The 15,668-nt window shown below is 40.6% G+C and overlaps 1 protein-coding gene across 1 annotated transcript in view; it reads left to right on the top strand.

Moving 5' to 3' along the window:
* The first annotated feature begins 342 nt into the window (after nucleotides 1-342).
* DSCC1 (DNA replication and sister chromatid cohesion 1) overlaps nucleotides 343-15,668 on the top strand; it is a 477,417-nt gene continuing 462,091 nt past the window's right edge. The window contains exon 1 of the mRNA XM_044067559.1: nucleotides 343-479. The gene's annotated coding sequence lies outside the window, so the exon portion shown is untranslated. The remainder of the gene's footprint in view (nucleotides 480-15,668) is intronic.

Raw genomic sequence — 15,668 nt, 5'->3', positions numbered from 1 at the left:
ACAAAATCGGAGAAAATTTTTAAATACTGCAATAATTCTCTTGAAGATTTCATTGAAACAGAAGGGTATGTGTTGCATTAACATGAATGATACCTGTGAACCTCTAAAGTATGGTATTATTGACGAACAAGTAATCATTATCGATTTACCAAGTACATTAAGTATTTCACTAGGTACAGCGCAGTTGAGAGTTTAAACACTTAGATAAGCACAAAGTGCTAAAATTGTAGCTTTGCAGCCTGCATTTCTTAGCATTAAAATAATTTTCCCAAGACAAGCATACGTCACTAAACTGAACATGATTTGATTGGACTTGAGCAATTACGCTCTACAGGCGCGAATTTTCCCAGTTTCCTTTTTAGATATATTAAGTGCAAAGGTGAATTTTGTTTTGCAGTATGTGTGCGCTTACGTTTTTGTTTTTAAAGTACATCGCTGTGTAGGAGTGCTTCGGAGAAGTTTAGAAGATATACTGTCAGGTGAACAGCTTTATATATTTATTTATAATTTAATGGTTGGATAATTCGCGATTGTCTGAGTTCATGATTTGTCAGTAATTAATACAGAAGAATGTATAATAATGTGTGTCAGGTGGGATTAATAATTTGCAAACGCCTACGTGTAGCATGCGACAAATAGAGAATATTGGTAACGTACGACGTGCATAGCCCTCAACCAATCGGGGACAAATCTAGAAGTAATCCAGGTTTTTTTTTTAAATATTAATATTATTATTAAGGTTGAGGAGAGCTTGGAGGGAGGGGAGATTCTTGTTCAAACTCCTAGCATTAAGCACTAACATCTTTTGATTCCCTTGGGTTGATTTTGTTAAGATGGAAGGTTTGTCCATTTTACATTACTTAAAAAGACACTATGTGGAAGGACAATGTTTTAGCCAATATTCAAAAGCCTAGTGGGGACAGGTGCAGGCCATTTTGGCAAATAGTGCATGAATCATATCCTACCATACTGACACATAGTGTACCCCATGTGAATGACACCAAAAGCTAAGCCAGTTGTTAAAGTCAATCATCTTCTGTTTACATAGTGACATCATCCTTGGTGAGGGTAGAATGCTGCTCGATGCTAGGGTCATACCAGCCTGGGACATATGGTCCAATAGTTCCACAATGTCTCTCTTCATATAGTTCATGAAGGGAGATCTCAGATCATTTGTACCCACATGGACTATGACTGAGTCATACTGGTACTTGTAGTTCAATGAGCCAAGTGTGTGAGTTAATTGGCAGATCATGGTCCCTGATAGGCAATTGATTGTGATTTTCTCCTTGTTCAGCCTGGAGAGTGGAGTATCCATATGTCGCACAATAGAGTCTTGTATGACTAGAGTATTGAGTAGTGTATTGGCTCCCCTTATGGGCTTTGCAGTTGAGACTCCATGGAGTGTGGTGTTGGGTGTTGTTTTGGTAGAGTGCTTTTGAGTTTGCTGAGAATAATTAATGAGAGTTTAGTGTCATGTAGGTCTTTGAGGTTTAGGAAGGTTATTTTTTAGCATCTTTGTATATGCTTGTTTATGTGTTGGGTACAAAGTATGCATGATATGTGTAGTGCATCTGTTATTGACAGCTTGATTACTTTCAGTGCTTCTGTGTTAATGTCTTGCCTCCAGTGACATTGTATAATCACATCTCTCACATACTATATCAGTTCCTCTAAGGATTAGTTGGTTGTCAGTGAACATGCTACAATTGCTACGCTGTCTCAGGATGCCTATATCCACCAGATTGGCAACAGAGAAATTGGGAAAGTGCATATCCATGATGTCAGGTCCTTCTAGCTGAACAATGTTGTGGTGGTACAAGAGGGGGGTGAATAGTGGGCTAACCTGGTTGCTTTTGAAGCTAGAAGTGAAAACTAGGCCATATAGGAGTAGCTTCATAGGGCACTGCTAATCGGTGTACAGACTAGTTGCTCTTTGCACAACTGAGTTACTCGGTTCAGAAGTTGTTTTATGTGGAAAATTTAGTTTCTAAGTGCCTGTATCTAGACAATGCCCTGCTAAACTCCAAGAGCTCTTTGGCCAATAAAACATCACTTTAAGCCTTTCTGTGTGTTTCCCAACTTGGACAGACCATACTTCCCCTTACTGCCACTAAATGAATATTCCCAAGTCTGCTTACTGTAAAACACCCAAAGGTTATCTAAAAGTGAAAAGCTAATGAAAAGCAATTCAATAGCTAGCAAAGACAACATTTTTATGGTGACGTACAAGCAATTAATCTAGCAGCAAGGACACTGGAATCATATGTAATTTACAGTATTAATTTATTCTCAGTAATCATTGTACCATTCAGTTATGCAAGACAAATTTAATTTCAAGTGTTTTTTTAACAGTTATTTTGCTAAAACTGTATTTGGGCATTGTGTTTCATTTTGTTTTTGGAAAACATCATAAAAACTTGCATGCAGCACAGACTGAAAAGATGATTGACTTAGGGGAGAATGTGTGATGCCCACAACAGTTACCATGAACAAGATAAGTCACAAAAAGTTATCAAAGTGTTTACATGGTCTAGAAAAGAGCTGAAATGAAATATAATAACTTTTAGTGTAACCTGAAGACTTTTTTTATAGGCAGGTGCAGTCAGCTGTAGAATATAGCTTGGAAAAGGAGATGATTGCATCTGATATAGCAAAGAGCATGTACATAAAACTGTTTACTTAGCCTGAAGACTTTTTTATCCTCCCCTTTTGTCGTCCACAAACCAAGGAGGAAACATTTATTTAAGCTTTAAGTGAATACAAATCAGCTTTTCATCAGTAAGACTTCTTCAGAATAGACTTTTCATCCTTGGTTTGTGGTTCCTGAGCAGTCCATTTCACCTGGGATTAGATTTTGGTTATTAGTTGTGTTCTTTCCTGGTTCCTCATTTGACTTGTAAAAATAAAGAAAAAGAGATAATAGTTAAGAAGTAATAATAATTATTTAGAGGAGCTGACAAAGGTTAAAGTATTGCAGAATAAGGGAAATCTTACAGAACAAGAAAGAGATGCAACTGTACAGACTAAGGAGAAGACATTGGACTATCTGGATAATATGCAAGAGTCTGGAAAGAGTGCTGGTAAACAGCTAATTTTGATAACTCCAGAGCACAAAAACTCTTAGCACAATTACTTAGGCAACAGAAACAGTAAAAAGAGTTGTTGCCAAATTTAGAGAGCTTAGAATGAGAAAAATAACCAGAGATCATGTAGAAGTATTAGAGATATTTCAGACATTTTATGAAAATTTGTATAAAGCAAATGAATTTGGAAATCGAGAAAAAGTAAAAATGGAAATATCTATGGAAGACTTAACTATGCCAAGGTTAGAGGTAGATAAGACTCAACAAATAACAGATAAGTGGAGGCAAGATAAAATGGTAATGTATGATCAATCTACAGGAAAGTCTCAAGGAATAGATTGCATTGTGTAGATGGTTGGAAGCTAGGAGGAAAGAAAGTGAGAAATATCTGGAAGGTTTTGTTTAACAACATTTCCAAAGGAAGCAAAGCAAAAGCATCTTGAAAGGAAGCTGTGGTGGCTGTAAGAAAGCTGAGGTGGTTGTAATACCTAAAGATGGTAAAGACCCATCAGACCTGGCTTCATATAAGTCTATTTCAATTTTAAACCATAATTATAAAGTGTTTATGTCTATAATAGCTAACAGAATATCAAAGGTGTTGTCAAAATTGATAAATGTGGATCAATGTGGTTTTGTAAAAGGAAGGCAAACATTTGACAATATTAATAGAACAATGATTATCCAGAGGGAAGCAGAATGTAAGAAAATTCCATTGTTATTAATGGGTCTTAATACAGGGAAAACATTCAATAGAGTAAGCTGGGATTTTATGAGGAGGGCGATGGCAGCATTTGCATGCATAAGGGTAATTAGGGGGAAGTATGAGGGATCAGAGGCAAAAATTAAAGTGGGAGGGTTTCTCTCAGCTAAGTTGTATCTGAGCAGAGGAACCAGGCGTGGGTGTCCTTGTTTCTCCCTTTGTTATTTGTATTGTATTTAGTGCCATTGGCAAGGAAAATAAGGGAATCAGAAATTCAAGGATATAGTTGGTATAGTAATCAAGAAAAGTTGGCTTTATTTTCAGATGATATCATTTTGTACCTGGTAAAACCAGAAAAGGACATCTCAGTGTTGTAGAACATTCTGAGACAGATTTAGTTTTTTTCATGAAATCAATTGTATTTAGATAAAGGCTATATCTGTAAATTATGTACCCACACATGAATTGGTTCAGCAATACCCATATTTATGGGAACATGATCAAATGAACTGTTTAAGAATATGGGTTAAAAAGGATTTGGTCATGGCAGCTAAGGATATGTGGGAAGAGACTAAACAAAATATAATATAAAAACTGAGAAACTAGAAGGTCTTATTTATGGATAGTAAGATACAAGCAGTGAGCATGTTCAGTCTCTTTAGTTTGTACACAGCTCAAGCATATTTTTATCAACCAGAGGAGATGCTGAGTACAGTAATCAATAAAGAGTTAAGGATTTTGTCTGGGAAAAGAAGAGGGCAAGGGTCAAGTGGGATAAGTTGATCTTTCCAGTACAATAAGGTGGTTTAGGATTACTTGATTTGAAGGGATATTTTAGAGCCCACAGTTAAAGCTCGTATACATAACACAAGCAGAAAGGTATAATTCACAGTTAAAAGGGATGATGATGAAGCAGGGAAGACATTTAAGAAATAAAAAGAAACTGGGATTTTGGATACAAATCCTTAGGAAGAATGACAACAGCCATACCAAATATTATATCTTACAGAAACTATTTTAATGACTAAGCCAACACAAGAATGGAGAAAGGAGATTCTGCCAGTAGGGGATACAGAGAATAGGCAAGAGGGGGCTGGAACTTATTGGAGAAAATTAGCAAAGGAACCGAGGTATTAGGAGCAAATACCCAGGGAGGGAAAGGTGATAGAAGAAAACATTTGGACTGCAGTCTAGAGACTGCCTTCCCTATTAGGAGCAAACATAAGAGTATAGACAAAGAGAATGGAAGATGCTGTTAAAAGGGGATAATTAGTAGAGCATAGGAAACATTACATGATAGCTATAAGAATCAATCAGAGGAGGTTGGAAAAACTGGGAAGAGAGACAGGGTAAGAAATTCACAAGGAAACAAAGGGAGGATATATGTATGGATCCCAAATATGCAACAAAAGTCTAGAAGATTTAGGATTTTTGCTGGGAAGTGTTTGCATTGGTATTTTTATACTCCAAGCAGACTCCAAAGAATGTTTCCTCAGGTATATAGCAAATGCTGTAGGTGTGATGGAAAAGAAAGAGGTAAGTTGGAGCATATTTTTGGGAGTGTAATGAGTTGGCAGACTTTAAAAAATCCCTACAGAGTGCTGTCAGAAATGTTATTTATATTTATATATAGATATATATATATATATATATATATATATATATATATATATATATATATATACACATATAGGTTCATAGGTTCATACTAGGCTATCTGCCCTAGGGCATTTATAAGCCTAGCCAGAGTGTGTTTGGCTTTCGCCACCCATTTTAAATTAATTTTGCTATGCCCTTTTTCGAGGTTAGTATACTGTGCCTCTGTCTAACAGTGACACAGAAGTGATTCCAGGGGTAAACCTAAGATCCCCCATCCACTCATCAAGATTCCTCTTGAAGAGAGTCAATGAGGACTCTGCCTAACCTGGACTGGGATTTTATTCCAGAGTGAAGGGAGCCTCTGGGTTATGAATCTGTCCCTCCAGCATGTCCTGTTTATTTCACTGCTGAGGTTCAAGTCTCTCGAGCGTGGCTCGATGGGATTTGGATTTTCTGAGGTGCAGCATGTCCATTAATTCGGATTGGACATGGCTTTATACGTCAGGCACAGATATTCTCTGAGCAGGCGGTATGCCACTGAGTAGAGCTGGAGTTTCTTTAACCGGGCAGCATATGGCATCTGTTTGAGCCCTTTGATCCTCTTGGTGAGGTACTTTTGGGGTCTTTCCAGTTGCTGCAGGTGTCTGGTAAGGTACATCCCAAAAGGGGCATTGTACTCAATTATGGGCCTGATGAGGGATGAGTAAAGAGGCACGATGACCTCCCCTGATCTAGATGTGAATCCCTTCATGATTAGGTGGGCTATATAAAATGTTTTTCTAACCACTTTAGCCACATGGTTGTCACATGAGAGATTGCTATCAACTTGAGTCCCCAGGTCCCTAATTACTTCTTCCGTACTTAATGGATTACCACTTATGTGGTAATTTGTGGGCACTTTGTTTTGCCAAAGGGATGACTATACACTTTTGGCGTTTAGCTTGAGGCCATGGCTCTGGCACCAGTTGTCTGTTTCTATGAGGCCCTTTTGGAGGATGCTTGAGTCGGCTGGAGAATAGATTATGGTGCCCAGTTTGCAGTCATCTGCGAACTTGGTCAGCCACAGTCCTTCTGTGTTGGCCTGTACCTCTGAGAAATATATACTGAACAAGAGAGGTCCCAGGACTGAGCCTTGTGGGATGCCACTTGTAACTGGTTTGGAGTCTGACATGGCTCCAGCAATTCTAACCATGTGGGTTCTGTCCTCGAGCCAGTTTGCAACCCATCTAGTGACATAGGGGTTTATATTTAAGCTGGTGAGCTTATCTATAATGCCCGAGTGGGGTATGGTATCGAAGGCTTTTGCGAGGTCCAGGTAGGCTGTGTGGACCACCTTCCCCTCGTCAATGGCCTTGGTGACTGTTTGAAAGAAATTGACCAGGTTTAAGAGGCAGGATATGCCCTTAACAAAGCCGAACTGGGTAGAATCAAGTGTGTGTAGGTCCCCAATATCTTTATTTATAAGGTCCATGATGATCCTTTCCATAGCTTTGCAGACCAAGCTAGTCAGGCTTATGGGGCGTAGTTTCCAGGATCCGTTGAGGCACCACCTTTGTGAAGAGGGACCACCGTTGCTGTATGCCACTCTTTGGGTACATATCCTGTAGTAAGGCTGAGATTGAACAGTAGTTTTATGTTTGGGTTTAGCTCTTCTTGGAGTTCATGTAGGATGCAGCCCGGGTCACCGTCTGGTCCCATTGATGCTGTGTTTTTTGCTTTGGAGAGGGCGGCTCTTACCTGAGCATCTGAGATGTCAGGGGGGCAGCACTCTGCTGTGATAGATATTTGCCCTTTTGGTGGGGAGGGGGGGAGAGGTTTGCCAAAATCCTAGCTGACAGGTTCGGCGCAATGTCTGTGGGTTTGGTGTATTTTTTGTCATTTTGGACTAATTCTGAGCATATCTGGGAATTCCCACCCAGGTTCCTAACATAACTAAAGAAAGCCTTGTGATTATCCTTAGTGTCCTGTGCAATTTTTCTCTCGAAGCTGGCCTTAGACGATTTTATGAGTGCCCGTAGTTTTTTGCTAATACTGATCAGAGATGCCTTTCCTTTTTGGGATTTTGCTCTATCATGTAGTAGCTTTCTCTTTCTATTGTATAGTTTGTTTATGGCTGGGGTCCACCAGACAGGACATCTGCCTTTGGAAGATTGGGTCTTGGTTTTATTTGGGATTGCATGATCCATGCATTCCTGAAGGTGTTCATAGAATGCGTTTATAAAGGATTCTGCGGTCTGGGCTGTATTTTCCACAGGCCCGGGGGCTTTGAAGGATTCCACCTCGGTTTTGAGGAGTGTGAAATTTGCTTTAGAGTTTTTCACTGTGGTTTTCTGGGCAGGGGGTGGGGTCGGGATGTGAATATCCAGTGAGATTAGTTTATGGTCTGATCTTACCAGTGAGGGATACACTTCTGGTCTGGAGCATAGAGTCCCCATGTTGGTGATGATCAGGTCCAGTATGTTTTCCCCTCTTGTGGGAGTGGTAACAAGTTGTTCCATAGCATTTGAGTTTATAAATTCTAGGAACCTTTGGGCTAGGGTGTTGGAGCTAGAGTAATGCTCCCAGTCTATGTTTGGGTAGTTGAAGTCACCCAGTATAATGGTGTTTGGTGAGACCTTCATATTTTCCAGTGTTCTCAGGAAGGCTGAGTGGAGTTCCTGGGTTTGGGAGGGTCGTCTGTAGCAGGCTATAAACTGGAAGGCAGTTTTACCCACTGTTAGTTGCACATGGATAGTCTCTGATGCTTCGTGCTGTGCCACCAACCTGGAGGTGTGGGTATCTTTGACAAATATTGATACTCCCCCTCCTTTTGTGGTTCCATTCAAGTTTTGGGGCCGAAAAGCATGGTATGAGGTATAACCTGGTAGTGCTGGGGTGCTCTCGGGAGCCTTGAACCAGGTTTCTGTTACTGCACAGATATCTATGTTCTCCATGCTAAGGAGAGTTTCGAGTGCATGCATCTTGAGATTTAGACTTCTGGCGTTGAGTAGCACTTCTCTTAGTTTCTTATCCCTTGTGATACCTATGGAGGTGGGTTTGTCTTTTGAGCCTTGCCTAAAAAAGGCACTATGGGGGCAGCAAGAGCCTTTGCCAATATCCAAAAGCCCAGTGGTGATAGGTGCAAGCCGTCCCTTGCGAAGCATCGTGGCTTGTCGAGCATGTCATCCCAGGCTGACAGGCATTGGATCCCCTTTGAATGACACCAATACTTAAGCCAATTGTTGAAATTGATCATCTTGTCTTCATATTGTGGCATCATTCTTGGTGAGGATAAGATGTTACTCAATGTCAGGGTCATACTGGCCTGGGCTACATGCTCGGAGAGCTCTTCTATGTCTCTTTTCATGTAGTCCAGGGAGGTACGTCTCAGGTCATTCACACCAGCATGGACAATGACTGAGTCATATTTGTACTTGCCTTGGAGTGACCTGAGTGCTTGTGTTATGTGGCGGATCCTAGCGCCCGACAGGCAGCTCACCGTGACCTTCTCCTTGTTCAGCCTGGTGAGCAGGACGTCAGTGTGCCTGACGATAGAGTCACCTATTACAATTGTATCAGGTGTGTTTTTTAGCCTTAAGGGCTGTGACTGTTCAGCACACTGGCTTTGTGAGCTATGTGTTGCACGTGTTTTGTTTTGGGGTAGCGGTTGCTTGGGTGTCTGCTTTGGAGGTCTCTGCTGCTTAGGCAGATTTTTATTTAGAGCCTCCGAGTATGTTTTTGTGTGTTTATGTGTTTGGTTTGCTGTCGTGGTAGGTCTATGTGAGACTGGAATTGTAGTGAGTGTGGTTTCCTTTTCCTCCTGACTGGTTACGCCAGTACTGAGTTGAGAGAGCTTAGCCTCCAGTTTGGCTATATGGTTGCATCTCTCACATGTGTTGGAATTTATTGGGAGTAGGAGAGGGTTGTTTGTGTACATGAGACAGTTGTAACATTGCCTCAAGATTCCCAGATTCACCAGCTGGACCGGAGAGGAGATTGATAACTGACCTTTGGACATGCTAGAATAGTATTGGGAATTCCTTTATAATTGAAAAAAAGTAGGGCCAATGGGGAACAAGGTACTCAAGGAGAGTTTGTGAGGGTGTAGTGCTTTTAATTTTTTAGTGCTTACTTATATAATTGCTTTAGTGAGCAAGTGCCAGGTAACGTAAATGCAATGTGCTACAGGTAACTTAAATGCAAAAATGACAAACAGTAATTTTCATTCAAGTGAAACAAGGAAATAAGTACAGTAAGCAATGCAGATATCACTAGGGAGCCACAGAAGCGCTGAAAAGCCGTGTTTTTAGTGGAATTAGCATTTCAGGGAAATAACAAGCATATAAACAAAGCTAGATTCAGCAGGCCTGGATCTAGTCTATACTACAGCAAACAAGGTGTACCAATTTCAGTAAGAAACAGTTCAAATATGCAGGCACTATAAGCCTTTAACCAGAAATTCCCAGCTCAGGGCAGAGTCCAGCCTCTCCTCCCACAAGAGTGCAGACGACGAACCTTCTTAATGTAAAATAACTGTCCTGAAGCCCAAAGCTTAAACCAGAACTAATACACTTTTAGAATAACAGACATTGAGCCCTCAATCAGCAGTTCCCAACTTAGAAGGATGTAAGCTACCTGTCCTGCCACCACAGTGCAGGCCACAAACCTTCCTAATGTAAAACATCTGGTCTGAAGCCCAAGTGCTTAAACTAAAAGGCTTAGAATGAGTTACACCAAGCAGTAATAAATACAACTGAGTACTTTTAAGATGACGCAAAAGCAAAATAAAGTAGGAAGAAACACAAATACAGTAAAAGCAGATACATTTTTTTTTTTTTTTTTGAGTGAGCAAATGAGATGGGCCCAGGAGGAGTATCCAAGTGCAAATTTACAAGAGGGGCGGGCAGTTTCAAAGCCACCAAGATTAACACCAAGACAAAAACAGGGAGGGTGGGGACGTACTGAAAAAAACAGTCACAACTTCCAGCTAGATATTGCTCAATGCAGCACAAACAAATTACTTTAAATCGTGTATTATTTGATAAAAGTGCAGATAAAAATCTACTTAACTCCACTCATGCAGGTCTCAGTTGGCCAAAGCAAGCCTTAACTGTCAATGCAACACAAACAAATTACTTTAAATTGTGTATTATTTGATAAAAGTGCAGATAAAAATCTACTTAACTCCACTCATGCAGGTCTCAGTTGGCCTCGAGCACACGGTGCTCGAACCTGTATATGTCCGAATGTAATTAGCTAATCCTCGGATGCCAAACAGTTGGAATGTTGCAAGAACACCAAATACGACATTTCTGACCGCTCTACATCTAGAAACAAGTGCTAACATGGGTCAAAAAGGGGAAGGGAGTTTGCGATTCGCAGCATCTGCGTTTGCAAATGTGGGATGTTGCCACACTTCTTTCAGACATTCGGGCTGGACCATCCACCATATGGTTGTAAACATAATATATATATTTGTATACGTATACATATACATATATATTAGCTGGGATACATAGTAAAACCCTGTTAAGTATAATTCTGGTGGCTGCCAAAAAGCAATTAGTAGGAAATGGAAATAAATGTCTAAATCATCTGTATTTGAAGTAATGAATATTGTAACAGAAATAAAATAACTGGAAGTAGGATCTTTAGAAAAGGGTAGGAGCAAACTACATAGAAAAAAATGTAAATTGTTGGGAAAATACATGCAGAATAATGTTTTGGAGGAGTGAGCTTTAAGGGAAGGCAGAAATTGAGCAATGTATGTAATGTTGGATTGATGGTAATTGTATAAAAACATGTATGTGATGTATAATGTTTGTAATATTGAATATGTTAAGATGGTTTCTTTTTTCTTTTATATGATGTATGTTTGCCTATGTCTTAATGATAATTCAGTTAAGATGGTAAAAATATTTGTTAAATCTTTATTTTATCTTAAACGTGGCTTACACATGCATTTTATTTATTTTTTTAGATTACTGTCTTTTTTGAGCCCACTGAAGAAACCCATTTGAGTAGTAAAACCCGGTCTACATTTTTTATTGACAGTGGCCCGTTTTATTAATTATAGATAAACTTACTAAACTAGGTATAAATTCCTATGTCACAAAATGGGTTGCGAACTGACTCACTGACAGAACCCATACTGTGAAAGTAGTAGACTCCAAATCTGACTTCAGATCAGTGACAAGTGGAGTACCACAGGGTTCAGTCCTGGGTCCTCTCCTGTTTGGTATCTACGTCTCAGAAGTACAGGCTAACACAGAGAAGGTCTTTGGCTAACAAAATTCACAGTTGACTGAAAACTAGGAGCCATAATCGAAACTGCTAACGATGTGGACATCCTACAAAAGGGCCTCACTGAGACAGATTAGTGGTGTCAAAGCCATGGCCTCAAGCTCATTGCCAAAAAGTGCATTGTCATCTCTTTTGGTAAAAGCTCTGTACCCATGAACTACCACATAGGTGGTAGTCTACTTAACACTGAAAGTGTGATAAGACACCTTGGGACACAGGTGGACAGTAGTCTCTCCTTTTGATAATCACATCACCACAGTAGTCAGGAAATCCTTCTACGTGGCACACCTCATCACAATTCTCATCCAGGAAAAAAGAGGTCATTGTTCCCCTCTACTTGTCACTGATTAGACCCATTATAGAATACAATGCCCCTTTTGGTATGTACTTCACAAGACCTCTACAACAACTAGAAAGGCCGCAGAAATACCTCACAAAGAGAATTACCGGCTGCAAACAGATGCCCTATGCAGACCTTCTTAAAAAAACTCCAGTTTTACTCCGTCGCATATCGCCTACTCAAAGGCGATCTCTGCCTAACATACAAAGCTATGTCAAACCCAGAGCTGTTGGACATGCTCCACTTAAAGAAATCCCAATCCCTCTGAGCTACACGCTCTAGGGACCTAAACCTTGTCATCACAATAAACAGAACATGTGGGAGGGATAGATTCCTGTCCCAGACACTTCCCATACTCTGGAACAAACTACCTATCTATATCAAACAAAGCTCCTCATTAGCACTCTTCAAGAAAAATCTTGATGATTGGATGGGAGATAGAAAATTCACCCCAGGGATCACTTCTGTGGCTCTGCTTGACAGGGGCACAGGAAAATAATTTTCTTGGGTGGCAAAAGCCAGGGTACCTTTTTGGCTAGGCTTATATAGGCCCTATGGCCAAAAGCGTAGTACCTACCTATGAACATATATAATATACATACACACACACACACACACACACACACACACACACACACACATATATTTTTTATATACACACACACACACACACACATATACATACATACATATTATATATATATATATATATATATATATATGAATCAGTGTCATTTCGGCGAAACTTTCTGACATAGGGTATAAATCGCCGAAAATAGTACTGACATTGTATCTACCCTTTTCCCCACTGTAGTGCGATCTCTGAGTGAGAATATTAAAGTATGGGGGGTGTGGGGGCTTGGCCCCCAACTCAGTACAGTTTAATATTGTTTAGTATTGTTTTAGATTGAGCAGTCCCTATTAAAAGGGTAAGTAAGTAGTTTATGACCTGAGTAGGTGAGGGGCTACGCCCCCCTTACTTTAATATTCTCACTCCGAGATCGCACTACAGTGGGGGAAAAGGGAGGATACACTATCAGTACTATTTTCGGCAAAATGGATTTTTGGCGATTTGGACCCTATGTCAGAAATGTTATATATATACACACACACACACACACACACACACACATATATATATATACACACACACACAAACACACATAAAATGTGTCAGTGGTTTAATAGGTACACAGGTTAGAAGATCAGAAGGCTGTGGGTTCTGTTCCCCCACTAGGTATTTGGTTTCATTTCACAATGCTGACACTGTAGTACACCATAAAGGAGGCGGCACTGCACTCCTGTGTATGCCATCCTTTGGATGAGATGTTAAATCAAGGTCCTACCTGCTGAGCTGGTGGTAGCTCAGGTGGACGTAAAAGATTGCATTGCACTTATCAGAAAAGAGTAGGCAAAGGTCCCTGGTGCCCTGACCAAATTTCCCTTAGACAGTATGAATGCCATAATGACCTACTGAGAATAATTTGGCCAACAAGGAGGAGAATAATAAATAAAATGTAATTCTCTGCATTTGTCTAGCTTGCAACTATACAAGCAAAAAGTTCTGCACTATTCCTTTTGGCCACATGATCTCAGCAAATAGCCATTTAGCAGCAATATCTTTACCTAGCTCAGAGGATTCATTCTAGTAATGTTCTTTTGTGATTATTAAAATAGTCAGGGATTTGTAGTATTTGATGCAAACCTTAATGTAAAAATTAATATTTAACAGTGAGTTTGTTTTCACTTTCCTATCAAGTGATTTGTCAGCCACTTATAAATAGTATATTTAAAGGTAGCCACTGGGGATGCACAAGCCAGTAAATTTCTTTGTTCCGGTCCCAAGCCCGGAGAAATGGGGAGGGTTGCATCAGGAAGGGCATCCGGCATAAAATATTTGCCAAATGATATGCAGAAAACACTACAGATTTACATACCGGATCAATCGAGGCCCGGGTTAACAACGACCGCCACCTGTACTGGTAGCCAACAGGGTGCTGGTGGAAATTGGGCTACTGTTGGCTGAAGGAGGAGAAGAGGGGGAAGGCATGCCCGAATGCAGGAAGAGAGGAAAAAGGTTAGGAGTGTGGTAGTGAGGGTAGGAACTTTGAATGTTGGCAGTATGACTGGTATAGGGAAAGAGCTAGCTGATATGATGAACAGAAGGAAGGTTGATATATTGTGTGTGCAAGAGACCAGGTGGAAGGGAAGTAAGGCCAGGTGTATTGGAGGCGAGTTCAAATTGTTCTGTCATGGTGTGGATAGGAGGAGAAATGGGGTAAGGGTTATCCTGAAGGAACAGTATGCCAAGAGTGTTTTGGAGGTGAAAAGAGTGTCAGATATATGTTTATGAAGCTGGAAATTGATCGTGTAATGATGAATGTTAGTGCATATGCCCCGCAAGTTGGGTGTGTGATGGATGTGAAAGAAAAATTTTGACGCGAGTTGGATGAAGTGGTGATGACTGTACCCAAGGGTGAGAGAGTGGTGATTGGAGCAGATTTCAATGGGCATGTTGGTGAAGGGAACAGAGGGTATGAGGAAGTGATGGGTAGGTATGGTGTTAAGGAAAGGAATGCAGAAGGTCAGATGGTAGTGGATTTTGCAGAAAGGATGGACATGGCTATGGTGAATACGTATCTTAAGAAGAGAGAGGAACATAGGGTGACATACAAGAGTGGAGGGAGATGCACACAGGTGGATTATATCCTATGCAGGAGGGCCAGTTTGAAGGAGATCGGAGACTGTAAAGTGGTGATGGGGGAAAATGTAGTTAGGCAGCATAGAATGGTGGTCTTTAGAATGATGTTGGTGATCAAGAAGAGAGGAGGAGGAGTGTGAGGGCACCACCTAGGATCAAATGGTGGAAATTGAAAAAGGGTGATTGTAAGGTGGAGTTCAGAGCAGAGTTAAGACAGGCACTGGGTGGCAGTGAAGAGTTACTGAATAGCTGGTTAACTACAGTAGAGCTAGTAAGGGAGACTGCTAGAAAGGTGCCTGGTGTGACATCTGGACAGAGGAAGGAGAACAAGGAGACCTGGTGGTGGAATGAGCAAGTACAGGAGAGTATACAGAGAAACAGGCTGGCAAAGAACTGGGATTGTCAGAGAGATGAAGAAAGTAGACTAGTATAAGGAGATGAAGTGCATGGCAGAGAGAGGTGACGAAGGCTAAGGATAAGGCGTATGAAGAGTTGTATGAAAGGGGGGATATTAAGGAGGGAGAAAAGGACTAGTACCGATTTGGCTAGACAGAGGGACCAAGCTAGGAAAGATATGCAGCAGGTAAAGGTGATAAAGGATAATGAGGGAAACGTACTCACAAGCGAGGAGTGTGTGTTGAACAGATGGAAAGAGTACTTTGAGGGGCTGATGGATGAAGAGAATCAGAGAGAGAAGGTTGGATGATGTGGGGATAGTGAATCAGGAAGTGCAATGGATTAGCAAGGAGGAAGTAAGGATAGCTATGAAGAGGATGAAGAATGTTAAGGCTGTTGGTCCAGATGACATACCTGTGGAACCTTGGAGGTGTTTAGGAGAAATGGCAGTGGAGTTTTTAACCAGATTGTTTAATGAAATCTTGGAAAGTGAGAGGATGCCTGAGGAGTGGAGAAATGTGTTCTGGTACCGATTTTTAAGAATAAGGGTGATGTGCAGATCTG

The sequence above is a fragment of the Protopterus annectens genome, chromosome 3.part1 (genome assembly GCF_019279795.1).
Source record: "Protopterus annectens isolate FY-2018-M chromosome 3.part1, PAN1.0, whole genome shotgun sequence".
NCBI classification, from domain to species: Eukaryota; Metazoa; Chordata; order Ceratodontiformes; family Protopteridae; genus Protopterus; species Protopterus annectens.
This window is presented reverse-complemented; position numbering and strand designations above follow the sequence as displayed.